The sequence below is a fragment of the Petaurus breviceps genome, unplaced genomic scaffold, assembly GCF_028583685.1.
Source record: "Petaurus breviceps papuanus isolate PSGF00001 unplaced genomic scaffold, PetGlider_PUasm1.0 188, whole genome shotgun sequence".
In the NCBI taxonomy this organism is placed as follows: domain Eukaryota; kingdom Metazoa; phylum Chordata; class Mammalia; order Diprotodontia; family Petauridae; genus Petaurus; species Petaurus breviceps.
The window spans coordinates 37331055-37348996 of NW_027185804.1; the positions used below are offsets into that span (position 1 = coordinate 37331055).

Genomic DNA, 17942 nt, shown 5'->3' on the forward strand with positions numbered 1-17942 from the left:
CTGCCTAGTAGACATCTTGAACAGAATGCCCTCTAGATCAGGGCTTCCTCAACTTTTTCCACTCACATCCCCTTCAGTGCTTCTTAAACTCTTGCTCATGACCCGGAATTTAAGAAGTGCTGCTAGATATCACGAATTCAGAATGTCAGTCAAGTCAGGAAACGTTTATTAATCACCTCCCATGTACCAGACTCTGAATTAAGTGCTTGGGATACAAAGGACAGAAGACAATCTCTACTCTCAAGGAGCTCACAAGATACCAAGGAAGACAAGACATGAAAATAAGCTGAAAGGTTGGGAAGGGGGATCCCCGTGTAGGGGGCACAATGAAGGCCTGGACCAGTGGGAAAGGATCCCTCCCTAAATCTAGATCTGGGAAGGACTTCTCCAGTCCAAGAGAGAGGAGGGCCTCAGGAAGGGGGGGGGGGGGGGGGGGACGGGACTGAAGAGCCATGAATTTCCAAGGTGATCTGATCTTGCAGAAAAAGGAGTTTCTGGAGACATGATAAAGTCCAGGTGGCCAGCTGGATGGGAAATGCTGAGCTGTCTGCCCTGGGCCCTTTCCTTAGAGAGAGGATGTAAGAGCTCCCAAGCTGACCTCATCTTTCTCTCCAAATTCCGCCCCCCCTCCCTATCTTCCTATTGTTGTGAAAGGCCCAACAATCCTGCCAGTCACCCAGGCCTCTAGGCAGGTTGGGAGGGCCTGGAGGCTATGCCACACACTCACTGCAGGACCAGAAGAGGAAAACTGGATGGGACCTCAGAAGCCAGCTGATATTGGTAGAAGGAACTGGGGCTACCTGGAAGCAGAGTCAGCCCTGCTGGTGATCAAGGAATAGGAGCCATTTTAAAGTTTCCTCTGATGTTTATCCTGGAAAAGGGATGGTGAGGAAGTGATGGGATACCCACCTATAAGTGTGGGAGAAGGCTGAGCCTTGTTTGGGCCCAATGGCTGGGAGGCGGATGTGAGCCTTGTGGGAGGTGACCAACCCCACATGCTGATCAGGCTGCCCCAGGAGGCAGGCAGTGAAGGAGGAACGTGTTGTAACCAGGGTTCCTGTTGGGGCACAGGTCAGACCACTTGGCCTCTGAGACCCCTTCCATCTCTTCTGCACTTCTGGCAGACTTGCTAAGATTGTCCTCTGGGCCCACCAAGCCCACGGCATCTCCCTTTAGCCCCACGGAGGGCAGAGCAATGAAGAACGGGGGTAAGCAAGGTGCCAGATTTAGATGATGGGGTCCCTGGCTTCATGGAATCTTCAGTCTAGTCAGAGAATGAAATACACCCAAAGAGAGAAGTCGAATCTCCAGTGATGCACAACAGGTGCTTTGGAGGAGTGGGGACACTGGGGTGTGTGGAGTCTGAGGGGAAGGTCATCCCAAGTCTCATGGCTTTTAAAAAAAGGCATCTAGGAATTCAACAGCTGACAAGGGGAAGGGAGACCATTCCTAGAATAGGAAACAGTATCAGCAAAGGCACAGACGTGGGCAAGAGTAAGACGTGTCAGGGGGCGCAGAAAAGCCCTGCCTGGCTGCAGCACTGACCTTGGAGTGGCAGGCTCAGGGCCAAGGCCTGGCACCAGCCTTTCCTGTGCCGTGTGACCCCCACAGGCAGCGTGGTGCAGGGGTAGAATTCTGAGCCGGGGTCACTCTCAGGATGTGTGTGGGAAAGCCCACTATGATATTTACTGCCTGTGAAACCTTGGGCAAGTCGCTTAACTGGCCTGGGCCTCCATTTCCTCATTCATACAGTGGGGCCATGGTGACCTCTGCAGTCCCTTCCCGCTCATAATCAATGACCTTTTCTCATGACTCTTCTTTCATCTTCCTTTTCTTCATCCATAAAATGGGGATCAAATGAAGCACAGCCTGCCTCACACGACGCTCGTTCAGAAAGTACTTCATAAACGATAAAAGACTACATAAACATGAATTATGACTGTTTTGGCTTGGTGCCCCTTGGCCGTCTAACACATTTAGTCAATCAACTAACTCCCTGAAAAGTTCTCATGGGGCAGACAAACAAAAAGTGACAAGCAGTCAAGTTGAGACAGAGTTATCCTTTCCTATGCCCGCCCATGAACGCCTTTCTATAGGAAGAGCGAGACACTCACTTCATCCTCTGCTGGTGATAATGTTCTAGAAATTCACTGCCATGGGCCTGGGCTTCTTCACCCTCCTTTCTTACTGGCAAAGGCCTGGACTCTGGACCCAGCAGTGGGGGCTTTCTGTAACAGGAAGCTCCTTGGTCAAGGCCTAGATAGATGGATAGATAGTTTGATCATACCTCTGGGGGAAAAACTGGCAAAATCAATGTTTGAATCTACCCTGGGGAAGGCCATGGAGAACCTGGGCAAGAGAATGAATCTACCACCGCATTGTGGAGACTTCCAGCATCTTATAGAAAAAGGTGATGGGCTTCCCTTTGGATTAGTTTCAAATGGTTTTCTGTGCCTGATTTGGTTGAAATATTGCTTCCTTTGAGCTAGTCATTCTGGCAAGAAATTCCCCTGAGAAAGTTTCTCAAGGAAATTGCCTTGCCAAGGACACAAGAAAGATAAAACATGGTAACTAGTCTATCTTTTCCCAAAACAGGTTTCCATATTTTTATTGTCTAGTTTGATCTAAGGACTAAGTAAAGTGAAAAGTGCTCCAGGCTGAACCGAAGGCCTGAATCTGACCTCTGGCTCTTCCTCCCTCCCTTGGGCAAGTCTCCCAAGCTTTCTGGGCCTCAGTCTCCTCACCTGTCATCTGTAGGGGGTAGACTAGCTATGATTGCCACAGTCCCTCCCAAATCTGTGTCCTAGGAGCCTTTGGTGGCCACTCAAGTGACTGGGGTGGGTCAGGTGCTAAAAGACCCATGAGAGGCCAAAGGGAGGCTCACTTCCCACTCTGACAGAATTGCAGCCATGAACCTTGGTCTCATTTCCAGCTCCAATTACTGCTGGCTTCCCTTTGCTTTTACTCTCAGTCAAGAGGAAAAATACACACATGGTTGTGAGAAATTCTGGAGAGGTCAATTGTTTTAAGGGCTTGAAACTCCCCCTTTTTATCTCCCTTCAAAGCTTCAGAAGATACTTGCTTCATTGAAGTCTGCAGACCATTAAAAGCAGGCTGGCCAGGGTGATGTAATAGGTGTTTTGGCTTCCATTTAAAAGAAAATCCACACTAAGCTAATCCCCGAGTCAGGCAGATTCTTTTTTCTTTTCTAATTTTAGTTCTTTTGGGCGTTCCAGTACATTCACCAGCATTCACCACCTGCCATACCTAAAGTTCCCTTCTCCCTCTGGAGCCAAAAGTCAGCCTCATAGAATATCTTAGAACTAATGTTGCTTGCACCTTCTCAGACCTGAACTAATGATACTTGGTTGCTGAGGAGTCCCCAAGGAGTAGGGTCCTGGAGAAACTGAGGCAGCACTGGCCCGACCCAGTGGTTTTGATATGCACGGTAAGAGGGCAAGCCTCTGATACGCCATTCGTGTTACTTAAAGCTATAATTTAACAGGCTGTGGCTCCAGCTGGAGAGACGGGTAACTCTTTTGGACCCTTTAAAGTACAAAGTAGTTAGCTGTCTTCTTAGAATAGTTTCGTTTTCCTCTTGCCTAGAAACTTGGGAAATAAACATCATGCCGGTCCAAGGTCACACAAGCTTTATGGATTTAATCGGAAGCTGAGGCAGATGTTTGGTGGCCAGGTGGATAATGCTTCTCAATTTTTATCCTTTCTAAGATGTGTATTTTTTTAAGCCTGGTTATTTAAAATGGCAATTGCCAAAATATCCTTAGCAACACCCTTTGTGAGCAAAGAACGAGAGACAAAGTAGATGCCCGTCACTTGCCAAATGAAGTCATGGTACAGTCATGTAATTGAATGTTAACGTGCTGTAAGAAATGGTGACTGTAAAGAATCTTCCCATCTTTCCCCTTTCTCCAGTTACACAACCAAACACCACTGTAGTTCAGGTCCTTATCACCTCTCACTTGGACTATCAGAATGGCCTTCTGGTTGGTCTCCCATCCTCAAGTCTTCCCCAACTTGAATCCATCTACCAATGACAATAGCCATACACCAAAAGCTGCCAACAAAATTTTCCTAAAGAGCAGATCCGACCATGTCAGTCCCCTGCTCAGTGAATTCTGGTGGCTCTCTCCATACCTGAAGGATTAAATATAAATTCCATATATAAATAAAAAATAAATATAAACTCCAAATATAAATAAAATCTGGAACAGAAAGCTTTTTGCCACCTGGCCCCGACTTGCTTTCCCAGCTTTATCCCATATTATACCCCTGTACATACTCTACTCTTCTGTCAGACTGACCTTCTTACTATTCCTTACATTCAGCACACCTTGCACTGGTTGGCACCCCTGCCCACAATGCCTTCCCTCCTCATGTCTTGGAATTCCCAGTTTCCTTCCAGACTCATGTCCAGTATGACCTTCTATATAGCCTTTCCCAAATCCTCCCTCCTGGCACATGTGCATTCCTCCCCCTCCTTCCTGAACCAGATACATAGACAGATAGGAATAGAGATATATGTCGTGTTCCTGAGCGTATTTTTCTCCCTCTATAGAATGTAAATTTCTTGAGGACAGGGACCATTTCACTTTTTCTTTTTGTTGTCATTGTTAAGTCCATTGCATGGCATATGGTCATGATACTTGTTGATTAAGTGAATTCGGAGAAGCATGGGAAGAGCATTTCTATGAACTGATGCAAAGTGAAGTAGCTCCAGGAAAACAGATATATACAATAATTACAGCAATGTAAGTGGAAACAACAAAAAGTGAACACTGTGTAATTGTAATGATCAATCTTGGTTCCAAGAAGCTATGTACTTTTCCCCTTCTTTTCAGAGGTAGAGGACTATGGGTGTGGAACATTGCATATACTGTTAAACTCAGTTGCTATATTGGCTATTTTTTTTCTCAACTAGTCTTTTGGTTTTTTTGTAAAGAATAATTTGATGGGGGAGAGAAAAGGGTAATACTACAAAATTAGGGTGATCTGAAAAAATCAGTGAAAAAATAAAATTTAAGAATATATGTAGGGGCAGTTAGGTGGCGCAGTGAATAGAGCACTGGCCCTGGAGTCAGGAGGACCTGAGTTCAAATGTGGCCTCAGACACTTAGACACTTAACATGTACTAGCTATGTGACCTTGGGCAAGTCACTTAACCCCAATTGCCCTCTAAAAAACAAACAAAAAAAGGCAAAAGAAAAGTATATGTGGGTGAAGGCCAATTAGTCAAATTTGATAGAAGATGAAATTTTATTTTGTTATAAATATTAGTGTGCATCAAGAAGAAAAGCACTTCTCAGTCTTATCAGTTTAGATCTTTTTTACCCCAGAATTGAGATCTAATGGGATTTAAAAGATGAGATCACCATCAAATGGTTTCAAACCTCCAAAAGAGAAGTTTTGGCTATTTTTATGAGTTTTTTCCTTCTTTTCTGAAACTTTATGTTTTATGCTTAAGAGTCATACTTAAATCATCTTTTCTTTTTAAAAATATTTTATTTTCCCCCAGTTACATATAAAGACAATTTTTGACATTCATTTTAAAATATTTTTTGAATTCTACATTTCCTTCCTTCCTCACCTCCCCCCTCCCTGAGACAGTAAGTAACTTAATGTAGGTTATACATGTGCAGTCATGTGAAACATATTGCCATATTAGTTGTGTTGTAAAAGAAGACAGACAGAAAGGGGGAAAAACATGAAAAAATACACAAAGTGAAAAATAATATGCTTTGATCTGCATACAGACACCATCAGTTCTTTCTCTGGAGGTGGGTAACATTTTTTCATCATAAGTCCTTTGGAATCGTCTTGAATCATTGTATTGCTGAGAATAGCCAAATCACTCCCAGTTGATCATTGTACATTATTGCTGTTAACGTGTACAATGTTCTCCTGGTTCTGCTCACTTTGCTATGCATCAGTTCATGTAAGTCTTCCCAGGTTTTTCTCAAAGCATCCTGTTCATCATTTCTTGTAGCACAGTAATATTCCATTAAAATCATCTACCACAACTTGTTCATCCATTCCCCCATTATGGGCATCCCCTCAGTTTCCAATTCTTTGCCACCATGAAAAGAGTTGCTAAAAGTATTTTTTGTATAGATAGGTCCTTTCCCCTCCCCCCTCCTACCTTTAAAAAAATCTCTTTGGGATATAGACCTAGGAGTAGGATTACTGGATCAGAGGATTTACAATTTGATAGCCCTTTGGGTGTAATTCCAAATTGTTCTCCAGAATGGTTGGATCAGTTCACAACTTCGCCAACAGTGCATCAGTGTCCCAGTTTTCCCACATGCTCTCTACCATTTGTCATTTTTGCTAGGTGTGAGGTAATACCTCAGAGTTGTTTGAATTTGCATTGCTCTGATCAATAGTGATTTAGAGCATTTTTTTCATATGGCTATAGATAGCTTTGTAAATCATCTCTTCTGCATGATTTATTACGGGCATATCATGGAATTGTCATTTTCCAGTTCTCCTGGGAAAATGAAGCAGCTGGACTTAGAGTCAGAAGACCCAAGTCCAAATCCTACCTTGGACAGGTGCCAGATCTGTGACTTTGGACAAGTCACTTTCCCTGTCTCAGTCTTAGCTTCCTGATCTGTAAATGGGGGTTAATAATAACAACCACCGCCTGAAGCACTTTGCTAACCTTAGAGAACTATATCAGTGTAAGCTAGGATTTTCGTTCAGGTCCCAAAACAGGACTTTTGTTGGGAAATCTGCCTCTGTTGGCTGGAGGCATGATTTCTGGGCATCCATGGGCAGTACTTGCTGCTGACAATGCTCAGGAAAAGAATTTCCTGTTTACTTTGCATTCTCTTGTGTAGAATGCCATGTAAGCCATTACTTAAATACATACATACACGCCCCTGTATATATGTGTGTCTATATACGTGTGTGTGCACATACATATACCCATGTATATATGTATGTGCACACTCCCCTGTATATATATGTGTATGTATACGTTTGTATATGTATATACATATGTACACACACTCACACACACATCGAATTCACCATCTCCCCTTAAGCCTCCCTTAGCCCTTCCCTTGGTCTTTTCCTTTGGACTTAAAGTTTCGTTTTTCTTTTAACTGCACCTAGTTTACCTGCCATGCCAGCTGCAAGCTCCCCAAAGGTAGGATCTGTCTTATGTTATCCTTGTATCTCCAGGGCCCACATAGACACTGAGTGAGTGTTGGTTGGCTTGCATCAATTTGAATCTCACTGCATAAGCAGCATCCAGTCAGGTCATTAATAACTGCCAGTTATAGAGGTGTGCATCAGGAGAGGACAAGCTCGTTTCTGCAGCTCGGCCTAGTGCCTGGCACACACCCAACTCTCAGTAAATGCTTGATCCCTTGTGTCCCTGTCCCTGCTAAACACTGTCTCTTCTAGTTGGTGTGGTGCTGACTGCTCTCACTCCCCTCCCCCCACTCATCCACAATCTGTCTTCACGTTTCTGATCCTTAGCTTTCTGAGGGCTCTTGGGATAACCCAGCTCTGTCACAAGAGGAAGGGGAAGTCTGAGATAATGAGGACCCACAGTTTACCATCAGAATATATGCCTTATGTGTGTGGGGGGCGTGTTGGAGGGGGATCCTCTGGTAGACAACAGGGCTAACAATGCCATCTCTACCAGAGTGGGTGAAGAAGGTTAATGACTCAGCCTGCCTGACTCTCGGCTTCATATCCAGGAAGAAAACACCTTCCTTACCTTCCCCCCACTCCCCGAATTCTTCTCTTTGGCCTGTGGCCCAAAGGGAAAGTTCTCTGGCGCTTTTGGCAGCATAGGGAGGCTGCCGACAGAGGAACTTTGCTGGTCTGCTTTTGAAGTGGTTCAGCAAAGCCTTTGCCAGGACGTGTAGAGGAACTGACACCCTGGAGAGGCCTCATTTACCACCCCCCATGCTGCCTGTGGGGGCTCTTCCCAGGCTGATGGCCATACCCAGAGGAGCCAGCCATGTGGGAGGCAGCTCACTCTGGGGTCAAAGGACCTGGGTTCAAATCTTGCCTTCTATGCTCCTAGCCCATGGGACCTTGGACCTGTGAAGAAAGGGCCTGGATTAGCTAGCTTCTGAGGCCTGTGATCCTATGAGCCTATCCTCCATGGAGGAACCCTGCTTCCTGTCCCCTAGCCGGGGAGGCAGAAGGGCCAAAAAGTGGGAATTGAGAATAATATGGGTAGGATAATTGGAACTCTTCAGACGAAAGGTGTTTGATAGAAGTGTGGTCTTATTCTTATTATATTATTATACTGTTCATTGGAGAATACATTTTCTTTGGTTACCTGCCAAAGGGGAAAGAGACCTGTTCTGTTTCTGAATCTGGACTGTTGCACTAACTAGTTACATTGGGAGGGGAGCCCAGCCAGACCCTGCTTATCAAGATGAAAACACAGGGATCTTCCTTCCTGATCCTGGCCATCACCAGTTCAGTGACAGCTGCTGAAACCCAAGATGTGGCGGTTTCTGGGTCGCCCCTTTGTCCCCTCCCTCCCCCTCAAAGGTGGAAAGTGCCTCATTTTGGCAGGTTACTAGGAAGCCTCCTCCTCCTATGTCCAAGGCCTTACAGGCAGTTTTCATGCTTCATTTGTAACACAGAATGAGAAATGTTTCTTCCCATAAATGTTTTTGGTCACATAACATCACCCTTGAATTTCCAGCCCTCAGTCTGTTACTCTGATTCCCCTTTATGACCCCTCCTCTCCTTCTTAGCCTAGAGAAGCTCGGAGTATGTGGGCTAGCATCTGTTTTGGAAGCCCAATGAGACACATCTATGTTTTGATCTTTTCCTTGACATTTAAAGGCAGACTTAAAGATTTCTTTGTAGGCTATAGTATTTTAAGTTCAAACTATTCTTCTATAAAGCCTGATGTTGTTGCTGGGTTTGTGGGGTTCGCATCCCTCATCATCAGCTTGTTTCCATCTCTGTGGAAGACGAGTCACCAAGATGCCTTCCAGCAGGGATGTAGGTAGAAAGAATAAGGAAGAATTCATTTACTGTGAGCTTGTGCGGCATTTGACAAACGAAACAAAATGAATGACCAGTGAGGACCATGAGGTCTTCTTCTCGGCAGGTCTATGGATGCCCAAGCCAGGGGTGCTTTTGGGATGGCCCCTGCTGCAGCCCAGGAGGTGGCTGAAGTGGCTCCCATCTGCTCACTCCTGAGCAGCATTATGCCGTGAAATCACTCCAATGCTCTTTTGGATTAGATGAACAAACCCAGGGGCTAGCTGGAGAGACTTCCTAGTTTGTGTCTCTTGTTTGGGTTGTCAGCCTCTAATTCCTACACACTTTGGTGGTGAGCGTCACATATGAGTACTTTAAGATGTGGGCAGTTTCCATGACTGCTCAACGAAATATGAATTGTTCTTGGTTACTTGGATTCAGTTTGTGGAAAATCTGGATGTGGATTCTTTTTCTTCTGCCGAGGGGGCATCTTTATGGTCTGATTGGATGACTGAAAGCCTCTCCCCTCAGAATTGTGTCCATCAGGGGTGCACCATACAAAGGAAAAGCCTTTGGTACGTCCTTCGCCACATCTCTGTTCTGCCTAAATCTGTTTGCTTAGAAGGCAGTGACTGCCAGCATTCTAGTGGAAGCCATATTATAGGGATCCCATCTCTAAAACCATCAGTCAGTGTATGACCATGAAATAATGTAACCTCTTAGTGTCTTAACTGAGCTGTTCTTGATAGAGGAATGACAGCACTTACCACCCCCGGAATTTGGGGGAATTTAGAGACAAACCTTCAAAGGCTCAGCCCAGGTTCTTCCATCCTGGGAAGTCTCTCTCCTCAGATGTTTCAGCACTTTTTTTCTGACTTATGCACCGACCCCATTCTGACTTGTCTGGTGCCTGTAGGGAGCCTAAAGCTAAAACAAGTTATTGTTAGGTAATGTTAGGTAGGTAAAGATGCCCAGTGCCACTGGGGGACAGCGTGGTAACACCCAGCTCCAGGGGCAGACTCAGCTGGCTCTGCGTGATCATGGCTTCCTCCCTGCCCTGGGCCTTTAAGCTATGTGTGGGACCTTCAGAGCAGCATGAGACGTGCCCCACCCTGGCCCAGGCACCCATGAGCAAGCCCCTCCTCATCATGACTCAAGGGAAGGATAGATGCTGTAGCCTCCAAGTCTTCTTGTCCGCCCCCTCACTCAAGCCTCCTTCCTACATGCTGAGTGCCCCCAGGAAAATGCTAGCAAAACCCACCACTCCTGGAGAGGCAGAGGAGATGGCGCACCCAGTGGCTTCTCCCCACCCCACGGACCCAGCAATGCCTGTCTCCTTGGGGAATTTTGTGAACCAAACGTATGTATCTTCCCTCCCAGAATCATGCCCTCGATGGAGAGACTGATTTCCTTTCTTCAGTTCAAGGAGTGTTGATGGCACAGATACAAACAGGGCACTGTGTTAGGTGCCAGGACACAAAGACAAGAGTGAAACAGTTCTTGACTTCAGGTAGCTTCCATTCTGCTGCAAGAATAGAACATATGTCCAGTTAATTTAGAAGTAATTTTAGAAAAAAGAAAGTAGCAGCCACTGGGAGGTTCAGGAAAGGTTTCTGAATGGGAGGTGGCATCTGAACTGAACCTTGAAAAGAATTGGGTACTCTCAAAGGCAGAAGAGGCAAGGAGAGGAATGGATTTCAAGCTTGGGGGACAGCCAAAGGCAGAAAGACAGGTGATAGCATGTCGTGTTTGGGGAACAGCCAGCCAATGGGCCAGTTTGGCTGGAATGTAGAGCATGTGATAGGGGATAAAATGAAATGAATCTGGAAAGGTAGGTGGAGAGGGTTTTAAATGCCAGGCTGAAGAGTTCATGATTTATCTAAAGGTGATAGGGAGCTACTGAAGATTTCTGAGTGGGGGAGTTCAGACATATATATGGATATCATTTTTATAGACTCCAGCATCTGGTACATGTTTTGTAGATGCCAGGCCCAGTGTGAAGATGTTTCAGGAAGAGTTCTAGATAAGGCCCACGTCAGAACAGAGGTTCCTCTGTGTTTTCTGCCTTTTATCTTCAGATGCCGTAATGGGATCAAATTCAGTCACAGAATGTTTTTTTACAATGTCGTGCCGTCTGGCAGAAGCTGCTATGCTGGCTCCTCATGCCTGGTTTGCTTTTGGTTGCACAGACACAGCTTCATCCTCTCTGGGCTTCCCAGCTGGATTAGGGCCACTGCCTCCCTCCGGAGCCTGGGCAGCCAATGTGGCTGCTGCGCCCGGGCTGCTGTGAGAGGCCAGCTAGCACCCTGTCCCTTGTACACTCCTAGCAATGCCCTCCGTCTTCCCCAGGTCTCTAGAGACTAGGAGCCTCCTGCAGAACACATCTTGTCCTCCCCCATCCGTGGAAGAACCACAGGGTGAAGGCGGGATGCTGAAAAGTGGTCTCTTAAGGATCCCCTTCCCTGAAGAGTTCTCACTTTGTCCTGGAGTGGGGTGCAGCTCTCCCTGTATAGATAGATGATCCCAGGGCTGCTGCAGAGACTCTAAGGAGCTCTGTCATCCAATGGGAAAGTGGGGGGGGGGGGGCGGGCAGAGAGGCTGCCCAGGAGGGGAGAGAGAATATCCTTTCTTGTACTCTTCTTCCATGCAAAAAGCCTTTTGAAATTTGGGGGCCCTTGTACTTTCTATCTCTTAAACCATAGATGGGGGGAGGAATGAAGGAGCAAAATCTCTTTTCAGTGAGTAACGACATATTTGTTTCCTTTGGGGAGGTTATATATATTTACTAGAGTATTTGTTACTGAGCATAGGTGGAATGCACACTGTTATTGATTATTCATTGAACACTGGCAGAATGAACTGAATTCCAACAAAACTTGAAAGACCATGCAGCTCCACCCCCCGAGGGCTCAGGATCTCAGCAAGACAAACAACTCAGACATCAAATCCACCAGTTAGGAGGCCTTCTTTGTACTTAAATAGAATGTGGTTAAATCTCTAAAGGGGCAAGATTCCTTTTTTCTCCTGCCTTACTAGGAAAGGCACACCTTAGGAGGAGAAGAATTTTCAAAGAGCTTCCCAAAAGAAGCCAATTTGGGGGAAAGGAAAGAGGGTGTGGACTCTGTAGGCAGGAAGGGAATGATTGACTGAGTTGTCATGTCAAGTGCCCAACAGCAAAGATAGTTGGGGGGTGGGATTGGCTTTTAAAGGCTTAAGAACTTTCCAGATTGTTGTTGTTAATATCAGTAATCATTTAGATGTTTGCCTCCATTTTATTAGCATGGATATAGAATGCAAAGGTCTTCCTACATGTTGGTTCTCCAACCACTGAGCAATGTTGAAGAGGCCTGCTACAAGCCACTTTTTTTTTCTTTTTGGAGGACAAGTGGGGTTAAGTGACTTGCCCAAGGTCACACGGCTAGTTTTTTGTGCTAAGTGTCTGAGGCTGGATTTGAACTCAGGTCCTCCTGACTGCAGGGCCGGTGCTCTATTCACCCCCTGCAAGCCTATTTTTTTGACAACAAACCTATGTATGTCAGGCCTAGAGAGAGGTGGCATCAGAGATGATCAGTTTACCCATAAAACAAAGGGGCTGGACTAGAGTATTTACCTCTAAAATCCCCTAGTATTCTGTGCTCTTCTCTGATCTAGGGAGCAGAGTCCTAGCTCCTTTTCCTGTCTCTCCTACAACTTCCTTTCTCTCCCTTCTGTGTCCCAGAGCTCCTGATCCCACCTCCAACCTAGCACTCATTTTTTAGACCTAGGTCTCTGGGCTTCTGATTGCTGAGCCCTCACCGCAGGGGGCTCACCGCAGGGGGCTCACCGCAGGGCCCACCGAGGACCTCCAAGCAGACATTACTGTCTTCACCACAGGTGATCCTCCTCTTTGGTCAATCTACTTCTGAAAACAGCCCAGTCAATCAAATAAACTCCACCCTTCCTAGAAAGAATTGTGTCAGTCAGTTACCCAGTAACTCCATCAAATTCCCCCTTGACTTTCCTGACCACAACAGCCCTCCCTGGGCACCACTCCTGCAATGACTTTCTCTGTTTACAAGGGTTCTTGTCCCAGACCCCTTGGTCACCCCCCTCTCAGAATGATGTCTTTGAATAACTGAAGGAAATGCTCAATTTCAGTGAGAGGTTAGTGAGAACAAAGACGCCGTTCTTTCCCATCCACGTTTGTGGACCTCCAGAATTCTATCCACAGTGTCCTGGAGGGTCCACAGGCCCCATTACTCTTTTACAATGTAAGCTACTTGAGGCCTTCTTTTAAATGATGACGATGATGATGATATTGAGAGCTAACATTTATATAGGGCACTTTCCAAACCGGTCTCATTTGGTCCTTGCAACGACCCCTGGAGGTAGAAGCCATTATTAGCCCCATTTCACAGATGAGAAAACTGACTCAGAAGGGATACGAGCCCACAGCCAGTAAGTGTCAGAGCAGGACTTCACCTCAGGCCTGGCACTCGGCACTGTGGCACTTGCTGCCTTTCACCCCCTTGTTTTTGTGTCTTCATTGGTGCTGGTAGGGCCCGGCACACAGTGAATATTTGCTGTCTCTGCTTTTTCATTCACTGATTGGTTTTCCGAACTTTACCAGCCTAGTTCCTGTGGCAGTTTTCCCTTGGACAAAGCTGAGGCCTCAGTAGGATGTTGTGAGCCTCTAGGTCCCGCATCCAAGAATCCATTTCTTATACTCTGGGAGGACAGGGATATAGACCAGAAAGGGGCCACCAAGTCCCCACAACACCCTTGGGTGGCTTGTCTTCCCAACCCCCTTCCCCCCCAGACCCAGTGTCCCCCGATCCATTCACAGGGCTTCCTCTCCATCCCCCTCAGGCTTCCTTTTGTCCCTCGGTGGAGCTCAATGAGTGTGTGTAACCCCACCTCCCCGCCACCCAGTGGGCCTTGCAGCTGGGCTTCTCCCCCCATGACATTGCAGACATTCTTTTCACATCATTTCGTCCTCTCTACTGTTTTCTCTCCATTTGGCTTCAGTCCCTCACTGCAAACGTCTGTTTCAAGGGACAGGAGTCTGCCAAGGAGATGCTGGCAAAGGGGGGGCCAGTTCTCTCCCCAGTTTGGAGGGCCTGTGTCACTTATTAGCATATGAGAAGAATGGTTGTAAATAAACATCAAATGAGGTTAATGAGCTGCATCTCATCAATATTAATGAAGTCCACCTCTCAGCAATGGATGGAGGTATTGCTGGGCTGCAGTCTGAGAAAACTGATTGACAGTGCTCCCCCCCCCCCCTTACAGGCAGAAGGGGTGAGCTCCTGAGCTGCTCTGAATGTGTGTCATTTCATGACCCCAGGAAGGTAGCAGTGAGACCATGTCTGACACCACATCTTTGTGGTCTTCAGATCACGTGTGTTTGTCTTAATGGGCAGAGCCTGTATCTGCTAAGTAAAGATCTGACTAAGTAAAGATCTGACTGAGGCCTGGAGGGCAGCGCATGATACCCAGGGAAGAAGCACCACTCAGCCTCCAACAATAGCTCTCTTTCCTTACCACCTCCCTCCAGGAAAGAAGCATTGAGAGTGGGGTTAGTCTCCATTTGGAAAGATGGCTCTCCAGCCCACTTGTGATGGGATGCGTGTACCACCTAGCACCCTTACAAGACGAAAGGTGTGGTTTGTGGCCATGGAGCATGGGGAAACTATATATAAATAGTTACCTAAGACTGGTGCCTATGACCTTGGCCTCATTAGCCCTGAACCAGCCAACTGAACTGATTTATTACCAAGATTATCAGTTACTTCATTTACAATTTCCTGGAAGGAGAAACAGACATGTTATGAAACTCATGTTATCATTATCTTAAAACCAATAACCTCATGCCATTTCTACAAGTTCACAAAGCAGTAGACACTTCTCTTGTTCCTTCTTTCCATCTCAGCTATTCTTGGGTCCTTCTTGGTAATCCTTACTTAGGAAAAACTTTCAGGGAAATCTGTGTAGGATGGCACCCAAAGCCCACCCATGTAGGAACCCTTTCTGCCACCAAAGTCATTGAAATTGGGCCTGACTTTCCCAGGCTTGAGGCTGTCAGCTCTGCTCAGAAAGAGGCAGACAGATGACTCTGTCTTAACTGAGGCTTCCTGGGCCACATTGCTCCCTGGAGTCCAAAGTCCCATGATTACGCCTTCTCAGGGCCAAACAAGGCAGTGCTGTTCAGAGTTATTTGCACCCCAGGTTTGGACTGGGCAGCCCACGATGAAACCATCAGTGACCATGAGGCCTTGTCGTTTTTCCAATGAAGAATTGTGCCCGCTAGGAGAGAAGCAACATTGCTCTGGGAGGTGACTGTATGCAAGGCAGGGTGTTTGCTGGAGCCAAGAGGTTGGTTCATTGCCGCTTTGTACATTCAGGCAAACCAGAAAACTCAGATTAATAGGCTGTTTATTCTTCTTCATGTTCCTGGAATCAAAGCCTCTGGATGCATTCTTAAAGAGGTTTTGTAAGCCTGGCCTGGAACCCTCCTCCCTGGGCTCTGCTTACTGGAGAGAAACGATTCCTTTTCATCTCCCCAGCAGCGTCCCTCACTCACTGCCCAGTGTAGTAGAAAGGTCCGCAGGCCTTTGTCAGACACAGCATCTTTTGTGCATTTTCTAGAAGGTCCTGTCACATACAGCACCTCAGTCTATTGGAGACTAATTATTTAATGTTCTTGTCTCTGAGTCACCTGAACCTGCTGAAGCCAGTCTGATCTCCCCCTCAAACAGCCTTTGGCTGCATTTGAGTCGGAGAAAGTACATTTGGCAAGATGACAGCTATTTTTAGCTTGATTTGTCAGTATTGTCACTTTTTGTCCCCAGTCGTTTAAAAGAATTATTCTGGGAGCCTTTGAAATATCTACCAGAGCCGTCCTCCACGGAGCAAACTAAGATTTCCTTAGAGAATATTCCCTTTACAAAAAGTAAAGAGCCTCTTCAAAAAGCCTTAGGACAATGGCCTACTGAAATATATGTGAGCTCCTTCCTTCCCACCCCCAGCTACAGCCCAGCCAGGTGATCCCAGTGGATTTCCTGGGTAGACGTTCAGAGCCCTTTACTGAAGCTCAGAGGAGCAGGAAAGCAGGAGAGATGTTTAGCTAGCCCCATCCCCATTTCATTGGAGCAGCAGCTTGGTCACTGCCCAGCCCTATTCAGCCAAGCCCTCACAGTCCTGGCCAACATTGCAAGCCCTCCACCACTTCTGAAACCTCCCCACCAGCCTTTGGGACATCCTTTTAATATTGGGGCATCAGAAACAGCCAGTATAGATTGGAAAACAATCCTGGATGTTGCTTAGACAATGCAAACACTCAGCATGTTATGAACACCCCACACATACCAAATAAACACAATATAAATATTAAACAACACTTTTTCATCTGGCACAACCTTGAATTGCCACAGCCAGAGGCCAGGAAATGAAACTGGGGTCACTGATCTGGGACTAGCACACTAAAAACCATCTGGCCTATGGCAGATCAAGAAATAGAGACTCATCCTTCCTCCTTCGCCAGTGGAGACGCACCTGAAACAGCAGGAATTCTATCATCCAGAAAATACTGTCCCCCTGTTTCCATCCCAAACCATCCCAGCTGTTTGGACATGTACCATTTGCCATACGCAGGCTACGACGGAGATAGATGTCCACAAGCTGGCGTCCAGCCTGCTTCCCTCTATGGAGTCCATCTGTTTATTCAGTTCTAAATCCCAGAAAATAGTCACCGAGAAGTAAATAGTGGGAAGGTACATTTTCCCCCTCTTGATAAACATGTCCCAGTAAACAGAAAAGCTTTTGCAAACACATTCCAGAGCCCAGAGCTTCCCCAACAGCTGTGGAGAGAGGGCTCAGAGAGGCGAGGCTCTCATGGATTTCAGTATCCGACATGGTTGGATATCCCAGTGGTTGAAAATCCAAGGGGACAAGGTCAGTGAAGCACTTCACGTTGTGGGATGGCCCTCTCATTTGCAACCTAAATTTTAAGATCTGTGATATTCCTGAAACAGTTCAAGCTTCAAATATCAGCTGCTGCTTAGAAGACTGACCAGCTTTTCTTTCTGAAGCAGAACAGGCTTTGTATTCTTCCCTATACCCTACCATCTTCAGAACATGGGCTACTGTGCCTAGAGACCCTTCCTCTTACCCCTCTCATCCCCTCCTTTGCTGTCTATGCTTCATGCCCACCCTGATGGCCTAGGAAATTGAGGCCTGAACTTAGACCAGAAACTTGGGCCTGTCCTGAAGATCAAGGACTAGCAGAAGAAAGTGACCTTTTGCTTTTAGAGGTCGTTGGATATCGGTGTCTCTGTTGTATGTCAGATTGGCTGATTAAACCATCCAAGGGTTGTTTTTAAAAACTGTTTTCCTCACTCCTCATTTGTGGGTCAGATGCGTTGGACAGCCCAATGGAATTCTCTCTGTTCCATTGCTGTTTGCTGCCAGACAGCAGTGCCTTGAGATGATGAAGTGTGAGGCGCTGCTACATTTTGGACATCCTGCACTCCCTCCTTCCCAGGGCTGGCCCCACCAATTAACCAGCCTCGAAAAATGGGGCAGTTTCAGAAGGGACAGCAGTCACACAGCAGCGTGGCCACCACCTGCCCCTGCTCCTGCCTCTTCCCACTCACTTAACCCCAACCCTTGGGCTGGGACTCCTTTGCTCTGACTCACAGGTCAGCTTCTTTCAACAGCTTGTGGCATCTGAGAGGCAGAGAACTGTCATCTACACACATTACAAGGGCAACAGATAGCAAATCCCTCTGTCGGAGAGGAGGAATTACAGTGAGAACAACTCTCAATTTAGACAGTTACAGTTGGGAGGTGAGAAAGAAAGAAAAGAAGAGAGACAGAGAGAGACAGAGGCAGAGAGAGAGAGAGAGAGAGAGAGAGAGAGAGAGAGAGAGAGAGAGAGAGAGAGAGAGGGAGAGAGAGAGAGAGAGAGAGAGAGACAGAGA

The 17942-nt window shown here is 46.6% G+C and overlaps 1 protein-coding gene across 4 annotated transcripts in view; it reads left to right on the forward strand.

The window, feature by feature from the left end:
* The window catches only part of CSTPP1 (centriolar satellite-associated tubulin polyglutamylase complex regulator 1), a 175846-nt gene that overhangs the window by 115358 nt on the left and 42546 nt on the right, over positions 1–17942 (forward strand). The window lies entirely within an intron of this gene.